The sequence below is a fragment of the Mobula hypostoma genome, chromosome 3, assembly GCF_963921235.1.
Source record: "Mobula hypostoma chromosome 3, sMobHyp1.1, whole genome shotgun sequence".
In the NCBI taxonomy this organism is placed as follows: Eukaryota; Metazoa; Chordata; class Chondrichthyes; order Myliobatiformes; family Myliobatidae; genus Mobula; species Mobula hypostoma.
In genome coordinates, this window is record NC_086099.1 from 76,905,772 (window position 1) to 76,917,994 (window position 12,223).

The window sequence follows — 12,223 nt, forward strand, 5'->3', positions numbered from 1 at the left end:
GTAGGGTAGAGATACTCACTACTAATTCCACTTTTAACAGTTCATATCTTTAGTTTCTGATAGTTTGCTGCATTTCTCTAGCTTGACCGTGCCTGAGTTAGCTACGCCTCATTCTCCCATTGATTTTTTTTTCCCAAGTTCTCTTTTTTAAAAAAATGGTAAACCTCATTCTCACCCCTCCACAGCTGGAGCTTTCTAATGTTACATCATTGGGTTTAATTAATCTTGGTTACATTTGGCTTTATGCTTGGGGTCATTGTCTTGCTGGGAAACAAATCTTCTCCCAAGTCACAGTTCCCTTGCAGACTGCATCAGGGTTTACTCCAGGATTTTGCTGTATTTTTGCTGCATTTGTTTTACCCTTTACCTTCACAAGCCTTCCAGGGCCTGCTACAGTGAAGCATCCCACAGTATGATGCAGCCACCACCATGCTTCACGGGTAGGGATGGTGAGCTTTTGATAATGTGCAGTGTTTGGCTTACGCCAAATATAGCGTTTAGTCTGATAGTCAAAAAGCTCAATTTTGATTTCATCAGACCACAGAACCTTCTTCCAGTTGACTTCAGGGTCTCCAACATGCCTTCTGGCAAAATCTAGCAGAGTTTTCATGTGAGTTTTTTTCAAAAGTGCCTTTCTCTTTGACACCCTTCCATAAACTGAGATTGATGAGGCACCTGGGCAACCGTTGTATGTGCAGTCTTTCCCATCTCAGCCACTGAAACTTGTAACTCCTCCAGAGTTGCCATAGTTCTCTTGGCGACCTCCCTCACTAGTTCCCTTCTTGCATAGTCAATCAGTTTTTTGAACATGGTCTGCTCTAAGCAGATTTACAACTGTGCCATATTCTTTCCATTTCTTGATTGACTTTATTGTACTTTAAGGGTTAATCAGAGACTTGTAAATTTTCTTGTATCCATCTCCTGACTTGCGCTTTTCAATAACCTTTACACGGAGCTGCTTGGAGTGGTTTTTTGTCTTCAACATGTAGTTTTTACCAGGATAGTGACTCACCGGCAGTTTGGTCTTCCAGACACTGGTGTGGTTTTATTACAATCAATTGAAACACCTTGACTGCACACAGGTCTCCAAAACCCAATCTCCACTTAACTAATTATATGACTTCTAAAACTGATTGACTGCACTAGTGATAATGTGATGTGTCATGTTAAGGGGGGGGGGCAGGGGTGAATACTTATGCAATCAATAATTTTTTGCTTTATACTTTAAATTAATTTAGATCAATTTGTAAAGATTTTTTTTTCTTTGCAACAAAAGTCTTTTTCTGTTGATCAGAGTCAAAAAAGCCAAATTGAATCCTTTATGATTCAATGTTGTAAAACAATAAAAAAAAAGAAGACTTACAGGGGGGGAGTGAATACTTTTGATAGGCACTGTAAACCCAGACCCTGTCTCCAATTATCATTCACTTCAAAGTTCATCTTCTCTCAGTCACTCAGCATTACCATATCCACTTAATTCCAAATCAAAAGTTTATGGCACCATAGCATATTCAATCCAAACTAGCCTAAGTATTAAACAATGGAGTATTCTGTTTAAAAGTCAAATAGATTTATTTGCTTATGCACTTAACTGCAGAAGAACAATTAAAGCTACCACAAGATTATCATTCCAAACTTATAATTCAAAAATCAATAAAACACTTTCCAGGCTACCTTTAAAGTCTGTCTTCCAAGTCCTTTTGCCTGTCCTTGTGTTCCTATGTATCCAGTGATGGTTGCACAGATGGTGGACAGCTGCTCAGTGTAACAGAAAACCTCTGGAGAAATAGCTTTAATAGATATTCAGACTGGGTCTTCAACAGACATTGCCACTGAACATCAGAACATCCCAATAAGTAATTCTACACTTGCAATGGAGTAAAGAATTATCTATAATTATACAAGAAAAACATTTCTCCATGCAAGAAAGCTCACTAGAGCCTCTACTTCTTCAGGAGGTAAAGTAATATGACATATCACCAATTTTTATCGATGTAAAAATAAAAACAAGTATCCTATCTGGATGTATCATGATGCAACCGTACTACCCTAGACTGCAATAAATAGTAAAGAACTGTGAACACAACTCAGCACATTACAACAATCAGACTCCTTCATAGATTCTATCTATGAAGGATCCTAAGCTGGATCCTGGACTTCCTGTCTGATCAACAACAGGTGCTAAGAGTGGGTTCCTTCACCTCTGCCCCTCTGACCCTCAACACAGGTACCCCCCAGGACTGTGTCTTAAGCTCCCTCCTTTACTCTCTGTATACCAATGTGTCACCACCCACAGCTCCAATCTGCTAATTAAATTTGCTGACAATACTACATTGATTGGCCTAATCTCTTTTTTTTAAAATAATTTTTACTGAGTTTTCAAAAAGAACACATGAAAAGATAAAATCTACCCTACCCCCTCCCCTTAAACCTCCCCCCCCCCATATATATAGTCCTACCTAAAAAGAAAAAAAAAGAGAGAAAAAAGAAAAGAACCGCCTGGATGTTGGAAGGTTTCCACATGCTCCATGGGATTCAAAATAAATTTGGTATAATTATTCGTTACTTTCCCCAAGGGACCAAGGTCTTTATCGGAGCACTTAAATTTGCCATCCTATCTTTTGTAAATAAGGGTGCCAAATATTCAAAAATGTTACATATTTATCTCTTAAATTATAAGTAATTTTTTCGAGTGGAATAGAACTAACCATTTCATTATTCCAATGATCCATACTTAAATACGAATCAGATTTCCAAGTAACTGCTATAGTCTTCTTAGCTACTGCCAATGCAATTTTTATAAATTCTTTCTGATATTTATTCAATTTAAGTTTCGGTTTTATCCCTTCAATATCACCTAATAGAAATAATACAGGGTTATGTGGAAGTTGAGTTCCAGTAATTTGTTCCAATAAGACTCTTAAATTTATCCAAAAGGGTTGAATTTTAAAACAAGACCAAGTAGAATGTAAAAAAGTACCAATTTCTTGATTACACCGAAAGCATTTATCAGATAGATTTGAATTTAATCTATTTATTTTTTGTGGTGTAATATATAATTGGTGTAAAAAATTATATTGTACTAATCTAAGTCGAACATTTATTGTATTTGTCATACTGTCAAGACAGAGTCTTGACCAATTTGTTTCATCAATATTAATATTCAAATCTGTTTCCCATTTTTGCTTTGACTTATGGGTTCCTTGTTTAATTGTCTGTTCTTGAATCAAATTATACATACAAGAAATAAATTTTTTAATTTTCCCTTTTTGAATTAAAATTTCAATTTCATTAGGTTTTGGCAAAAACATTGTTTGACCCAGCTTACCTTTTAAGTAAGCCCTTAATTGAAAGTAACAAAAGAAAGTATTATTGAATATTTTATATTTATCCTTTAATTGTTCAAATGACATCAATATATCTCGTTCAAAACAATCTCCTATAAATTTAATTCCTTTTTGGTACCAATTATATAAAAGTTGATTGTCCATTGTAAAAGGAATAAGTCTGTTTTGAAACAAAGGTCTCCTTGCTAATAGAGATTTCTGTGTTTTATTATCATCATTTATCTTATTCCATAAATCAATCAAATGTGTTAATATAGGAGATTCTTTCTTTTCCCGTATCCATTTAGATTCCCATTTATATATAAAATCTTCAGGTCTATTTTCTCCTATCTTATCTAGTTCTATTTTAATCCATGCTGGTTTTTGATCATCGAAGAAAGGTGCAATAAATCTAAGTTGATTTGCTTTATAATAGTTTTTAAAGTTTGGAAGTTGTAACCCTCCTAACCTAAATTTACATGTCAATTTTTCTAATGATATTCTTGACATTTTACCTTTCCAAAGAAATTTTCTCACACATTTATTTAACTCTTGAAAAAATTTCTGTGGCAATTGTATTGGTACTGTTTGAAACAAATACTGTAATCTAGGAAATATATTCATTTTTACAACATTGACTCTACCTACTAATGTTTTTGGTAGTATCATCCATTTGTCAAAATCTTCTTGAATTTTTTTCAACAGTGGTAAATAATTAAATTTATATAAATTCTTTACATCATTATCAAGTCTTATACCTAAATACTTTATACCATTTACCGGCCATCTAAATTGGGTTACTAATCGACATTGACTATAGTCTCCTTTAGTAAGAGGTAAAATTTCACTTTTATCCCAATTTATTTTGTAACCTGCTACCTTCCCATATTCATCCAATCTAGAAGATAGTTTATGTAACGAATGTTGTGGGTTTGTTAAATAGATCAAAACATCATCGGCAAAAAGATTATTTTTATATTCCTCCTGATTAACTCTAAAACCCATAATATCTGGATCAATTCTGATTAGTTCTGCTAATGGCTCTATCGCCAGTACAAATAAAGCAGGTGATAATGGACAACCTTGTCTAGTTGACCTTTTTAACTGGAATGGTGTTGAAATTTGAGAATTTGTCACTACTTTAGCTTTAGGGTTAGAATTTAAAGTTTTAATCCAATTTATAAAAGATGTTCCTAATCCATATTTTTCTAATACTTTAAATAAAAAATCCCATTCTAATCTATCAAATGCTTTTTCTGCATCCAAAGCTACTACTATACTCTTCTCATCCCTTTTTTGTGCCAAATGAATTATACTGAGTAGCCGGGTTACATTATCTGCCAATTGTCTATTTTTAATAAATCCTGTTTGATCCATATGTATTAATTATGGTAAATATTTAGATAATCTATTCGATAAAATTTTTGCTATTATTTTATAATCCATATTCAATAAAGAAATAGGCCTGTATGATGTTGGTTTCATAGGGTCTCTGTCTTTTTTTGGCAATACTATTACAATCGCTGTTGAAAAAGATTCTGGAAGTTTATGTATTTTTTCTGCTTGACGTATTAGTTCCATAAAAAGAGGAAATAATAAATCTTTAAATTTTTTATAAAATTCAGGTGGAAAACCATCTTCTCCTGGAGATTTATTACTTTGGAGTGATCCTAAAGCTTCTTCAACTTCTTTTAATGTAAAAGGCATATCTAATCCCTTCTGTTCTTCCAAATTCAATTTTGGAAGAGAAATTTGTGATAAAAACCTTTCTATCTCATTAACATCATTTTGGGATTCTGATTGATATAATTCAGAATAAAAATTTTTAAAAGTTTCATTTATTTCAAGAGGTTTATAAGATATTTTATTTGCCCTTGTTCTAATTGCATTTATTGTTTTGGAAGCTTGTTCTGTTTTCAACTGCCAGGCAAGAATTTTATGTGCTCTCTCACCTAACTCATAATACCTTTGTTTAGTTCTTATAATTGCTTTTTCCGTTCTATATGTCTGAAGCGTATTATATTGTAACTTCTTATTAACAAGTTGTCTTCGTTTTTCTTCTGACATATATCTTTGAGATTCTTTTTCTATTTTTGTAATCTCTTTTTCCAATTGATCTAGTTCTGCCATATATTCTTTCTTAATTTTAGACGTATAACTTATTATCTGGCCCCTAAGATACGCTTTCATCGCATCCCATAATATAAATTTATCATCCACTGAATGAAAATTTGTATCCCAAAAAAATTGAATCTGCTTTTTCATAAAATCACAGAAATCTTGATGTTTTAATAATGTTGAATTAAATCTCCATCTATAAGCCACTTCTTCCTTATCAGCCATTATTATTGTCATTAATAAAGGGGAATGATCTGATAATATTCTTGCTTTATATTCCATATTTTTCACTCTGTGTTGAATATGCATTGATAATAGAAACAAATCTGTCCTTGAGTAAGTTTTATGTCTATGGGAGTAGAACGAATAGTCTCTTTCTTTAGGATTGATTCTTCTCCATATATCAATCAAATTTAAATCCTTCGATTTTATAACAGCCTTGGTTAATCTATCTAAGACTGGGTCTAAGCAAAAATTAAAGTCTCCTCCAATTAATATTTTTTCATGTGCATCCGCCAAATTCAGAAAAGCTTCTTGTATGAATTTTGCATCATTTTCGTTTGGTGCATAAATATTCATAAAAGTCCATAATTCAGAAAAAAGTTGACAATGTATAATCACATATCTCCCCGCAGAATCAGTTATTACATTTTGTATTCTAATTAGTAACGTTTTATTGATCAAAATTGCTACTCCCCTCGCTTTTGAATTAAATGAAGCTGCAACAACACTTCCCACCCAATCTCTCTTTAGTTTCTGATGTTCTGTTTCTGTTAGGTGCGTTTCCTGTAAAAAAGCTAAATCTATCTTCATTTTTTTAATACGTGTTAAGATTCTTTTTCTTTTCACTGGTCCATTAAGCCCATTAACATTAAAACTCAAAAAATTCAATAGATTAGTCATTATTCTTAACAAACTTACTCCAATCTAAAACATTACTTATCTTCTCAACTCTCATAGTTCCTTGGGGAATCTCTTTAGACTTCATCATGTTGCTATGTGTTTCCCTCCCAACCTTCCAGGCAAAAAGAAAAGAAAAAATAGAAAGAATACAAAAAAAGAAAAAACAAAATACCCCCCCCCACTAATGTTGTGAATGAAAAGATACACAACACTACCCCCCTCCATTTTACGGGTCGTGGCAAAAACCACGCTTGCACACATGATTAGCGTAGCAATCAATCAGTGCTTCTTCCAGCTCCCCCGCAACAAAAAAAGTTATATATATATATAGGCAAAATTAATGTTACTATTCCCAACTAATATTCCTCCAGTTTTAACCTTTCTTACCCCCCTCGTATAATTAATGATATATTTATACATTCATCCAGCTTCAAAAATCCAACAAGTCCATTCTTTAACCCAATCTTCATCTTCAATCTATCTCGCTCCCCTGGATTTGTTCTTGTATCAGGTGAATATTCAGAGAATCTCGCACAAACTGCTCTGCTTTCTGGTACTCATCAAAAAATCTTTTTTCTCCACCAGGCAAAAAAATCTTCAAGGTTGCAGGATAACGCAGTATAAATTGATAACCATGATCCCATAGGGTTTTTTTCACTGGATTAATTTTTTTCCTTCTCTTCAAAAGTTCATAACTTATATCAGGGTAGAAAAAAACTTTGTTCCCTTTAATTATCAATGGCCCTTTTCTATCCTTGGCAGCTCGAGCAGCTGCCTGTAGAATCCTTTCCTTGTCTTGAAATCTTAAGAATTTTATTAAAATCGATCGTGGATATTGTTCATCTTTTGGTTTTGGTCTTAGAGCTCTATGTGCCCGCTCAATTTCAATTGGTCGAACCTCCTCTTCCATTTGCAAAACATCCGGGATCCATTTTTGAAAAAATTCTATTGGTTTTTCTCCCTCTGTACCTTCTTTAAGACCAACAATTTTAATATTATTACGTCTACTGAAATTTTCCAACATGTCCACTTTCTCCAAGAGTTGATTTCTTTCCGAGTTCCAGACAAGCAAATCATTTTCTGTTTTTTCCACTCTATCATTCATATGCCCCATTGCTCTTTCCATCTTTTGAAGCTTCTTATCCATTTTGTCCTGTCTTTCCATAACTTTATTATAGCACATCTTCGTATCTCTAAGCTCTTCTCTTACTTTTCTTAGTTCAGCAGTTAATTGCAATATAGCCTCTCTTATGTCTCTATCATCTCCTTTACTTCCAACCGCTTCCAATTCTTCCTCCTCTTCTTCATCTGTGTTCTCTGCAGAATCCAATTCTGACTCTGAGTCATTTTCAATTGCAGTGGCTGTCGGTTCTTGTAGTTTGCGTTGTGTCGATTTGCGCATGAGCTCTTCTTTGCGCATGCGCATTTCTGGTGTCTTCTTCGAAGAACCCGTTACCACCGCCATTGCTCCCTGTTCTACCGAAGGAGATTCAACCTGAGTCCAAGGCTCCATCGTTGCAGTAGGCCCTTTTTTCTTCCCCTCTTGCGGCTGCTTCGCAACAGCAGACTTCTTTTGTTGCGGTTTAGGAGGCATATCGTAAAGTAGTCTTACAAAGTTTATAAATAGTTTTCAGAAAATATTTATTAACTTTGTTTTGTTTAAACGGTATTTTACTAATTTGTTGCGGGAGAGCTGGATTTACACGTCTCAATCCCACGTCATCACGTGACGCCCCCGATTGGCCTAATCTCAAATAATAATGAGGCAGCCTATAGGGAAGAAGTCATCACCCTGACACAGTGGTGTCAAGAAAACAACCTCTCCCTCAATGTCGCAAAAACAAAGGAGCTGGTTGTGGATTACAGGAGAAATGGAGACAGGCTAACTCCGATAGACATCAATGGATCTGGGATTGAGAAGGTGAACAGCTTTAAATTCCTCAGCACACACATCATTAAGGATTTTATGTGCTCTGTGCATGCCGGCTGCATGGTGGGAAAAAAACACAACAGTTCCTCTTTTACATCAGATGGTTGAAGAAGTTTGGCATGGGCCCCCAAATCCTAAGAACTTTCTACAGGGGCACAACTGAGAGCATCCTGACTGGCTGCATCACTGTCTGGTATGGGAACTGTACCTCCCTTATTGACAGGACACTTCAGAGAGTGGTGTGGACAGCCCATGGCATCTGTACATGTGAACTTCCCACTACTCAGGACATTTACAAAGACGGGTGTGTAAAAAGGGCCCGAAGGATCTCTGGGGACCTGAGTCACTCCAACTACAAACTGTTCCAGCTGCTACCATCTGGGAAACAGTACCACAGCATAAAAGCCAGGACCAACAGGCTCTGGGACAGCTTCTTCCACCAGGCCATCAGACTGATTAATTCATGCTGATACAATTATATTTCTATGTTATATTGACTGTCCTGTTGTACATACTATTTATTACAAATTACTACAAATTGCACATTGCACATTTAGACAGAGATGTAATGTAAAGATTTTTACTCCTCATGTATGTGAAGGATGTAATAACATCAATTCAATTCAATTCAATACTGTTCTCACTGCTTCCATTAATCAAGGACCCCACCTGCCCTTCCCATCAGGCATAAGTTACAAAAGCCTGCAAGTATGTACCACCAGGCAAAAGAACTAGCTTCTTATAAGAATATTGAATAGTCCCGTACTATGATAAAATTGACCCTTGACGTCACAATCTAACTCACTATGACCTTGTAGCTTATTGTCTATTTGCACTGCACTTTCTTTGTAACTGTTGCATTTCATTCTGCATTCTAATAGGTTTTTCCCTTATACCTTTGCAATGAAATAATCTGTGTGGACATTATGCACTGTACCTCGCTATATGTGATAATAATAAACCAATTTACCATTTTCTGGGATTAATATTCAGCTAGTCCACCAAATATCCAGTCCAGTCATTTTCTTCTGTCAAACTAGTAAACTGACAATGCAGCTAAGTGAAGTAGTGTGAGTAGCTTTCAATTTTGCTGTGATCGTGGTGATGGGACAAAATAGGCTGCCTGTTGGTTGCAGAACTTAACTGATTTTGATCCTATTGGCATCATGTTGAGCATGATAATGAAAACACACAGCAGTATTTAGTTATGGAAATATGTTACAATATCAACTGGGAAAGCAGTTGTAATGTTTATATTCTGCCTGCCTACAGTGAACAGCTGTGCAAATGCTGAATACTAATCATATAGCTTAATTTATCCAATGAAGCTTGTTTTTAAGGCACAGGGTAGCAATAAATATCCTGGAAACAATTATGTCAGAGTACTTGTTTGAAACTTCACTGATTTTGTTTGAAAAAATGGTGCTAAATACAATAGCATCTTAAAAATGCCTGATTATTACATGTTTTTAACTTTCACCATTCAAGAGAACAGACACCAGACCAATTGTTGCTGGCCTGCTCAATTCCGTCATTGTGATGTGGAGGTTGCACTAAACATTCTCTTCATTAGCTCAATATTCCAGTTGATGGCCAATAAATTACTGATAGAGCTGGCTTGTGTCTGTTAAAGGTGGCGATGTTGGGGAGATCCACCATCAGTGGTGGCTGGGGGGATGGTGGAAAGTAATGGTGAGTGGATTGTGTGATGCATGTTGCATTTAACAGTAGCCAATAGATAATGCCCAACTGAAGTGGATCCACGCAATTTTGTAGAATGGCCTAATGTGATAGAGAGCAGATTTACGATTACCTAAATTTATGCTGGTTGTCTTGAAAAGGACAAAGGAAGGGGGAGAAATACTCCACAGTGCCTACATTTCAAATGAAGTTAATTTGTTACAAAGGGATGCAGAACTGGACTGAAAAGTGTCATATGGAGTTCGGTCTAGAAGTGATATACTTTGGAGGATTGAACTTGAAGACAGAGTAGAGAGTTTAATGGAAGGATTCTTACCAGTGTGGACAAACAGAAGGATCTTGGGGTCCACGTTCATAGATCCCACAAAGTTGCTGCGCAAATTGCGTTGACAAGGATTCACATTGGAATCCGAATGCTAGTCAGGATAGAGCTGGTGTTCAGCAAGCTACCTTTATTCTATTCCAATTAGGGCGATTTATCAATCATGTAAGGTCTCATAATCCTCAAAGAGGGTTTTTGACGGCACACATCGACGTCACTTTGAGGACTCCTCAGGGTCAGCAGGTTCACCAATTGTTTCTATTTCACTGTTTGGTTATGGCCAGTACTGTATTGTTGCATGACCTATTTTCTGTAGATCTGTAGAGAAAGTTCTGTTGGTGTACTTGACTTATCAACTGTTAAATTGCATGAACTTGTTCCATCACGTGATTCAAGGAGAACTGTTGGCCACCCTGGTTGTTAATTTATGCATCTTCAATAACATCTGTCTGGTTGGTAAGGTCAGATGAGATTGCTGAATTTCAGACACATTTTGACGACGAGTGCTCACTGCCTGCAGAGCTTTGGTTCTTCCTGTGTTCCAGTAACTCATCCTTCTTTTTGGAAGTGCCTGTTCTACTAATGGTAAGTCAGGTCTCATGCTCCAAGATAGGGTGCTGCTTACTGCCCCCTGCAGTCCCTCCGACGACCTCTATTCCCCCAATACCCCCTTAGGATACATAATCCACCCACCCCACTTTGGAAATCACTGACTTAGAGATATAGCATGGTAGCAGGCCTTTCAGCCCAACAAGCCCTCACTGCCAAATGACATCATGTGACCAATGAACCCACTAGCCTGTACATCTTTGGAATGTTGGAGGAAACTGAGCATCCAGAGAAAATCCACACAGTCAGCGGGTGAATGTGCAAAATCCCTACTGACAGCAGTGGTATTGAACCCAGGGTGCTGGCACTGTAATAGCATTATGCTAACGGCTGTGCCATCGTGCCACCCCATGTCTTACGAGGATAGGATGAGTGAGCGAGGGCCTTTCTTTTTGGAGTGAAGGAAGATGACAGGTGACTTGTTAGAGGTGTATAAGATGATAAGAGACATTTTCCCAGGTCAGAAATGACAAATACAAAAGGGCACGATTGTAAGGTAACTGGAGGAAAGTAGATGGGGAAGTCAGAAGTAGGTTTTTAAGAAGAGAATGATGGGTATATGGAGTATGCTGTTAGGGGTATTGGTAGAGGTAGATATTTTAGGGAGATTTAAGAGGCTCTAGGATAGGCACATGAATGAAAGTGAAAAGGAAGGCTATGTGGGATGAAGTGTTAAAATGATCTTTGATTAGGTTAACAGGTCAGGACACATTGTTCTATATTGTATTTAACAAAATAGATGTGAAAGGATTGCTTCTCTCAGAACAAAGTGCAGGATACAAGTACTTAATATGAGTGGTCAAAATTAAAATTTTAGATGCCTAAAAATGCTCTACCACAACTCGATTCACTGCACCCTTTTTGTTTCCTACTAACAACTTTACACTCCAGTACATTCTTATATACTCTATGCCTCACCTCCAGAATCAGAAGAAATGGTTATCCTGGGGTTTTGCTCCTCAGTCGTCCTGCTGCAAAGGTGTCAGCAGAAATCAATATTAGAGCATCTTGCAGACAAAAATAAAACTGATGGACAAGCACAAGGAAATGCTTCAAGGAAGTATAGACTGGCCTGAAAGCATGCATTCAGTGACAAAGAGCAAAGAAGACATTGATACTGTAGATTCCTGGGTAAAGATCTTCCAATACTCTCCTAGATGGACAAAATGTATCTTTCCCTCAACCAACTTCACACTGTCTGCCAGACTCAACCCACTGCCCAACAGCCAGGCAGTCCAGATTGTTATGATCCATGTAGCCATGAAGCTCACCATACTAAATAACCTGCCATCTTTTCTGTTTAAAGGCAGCTAC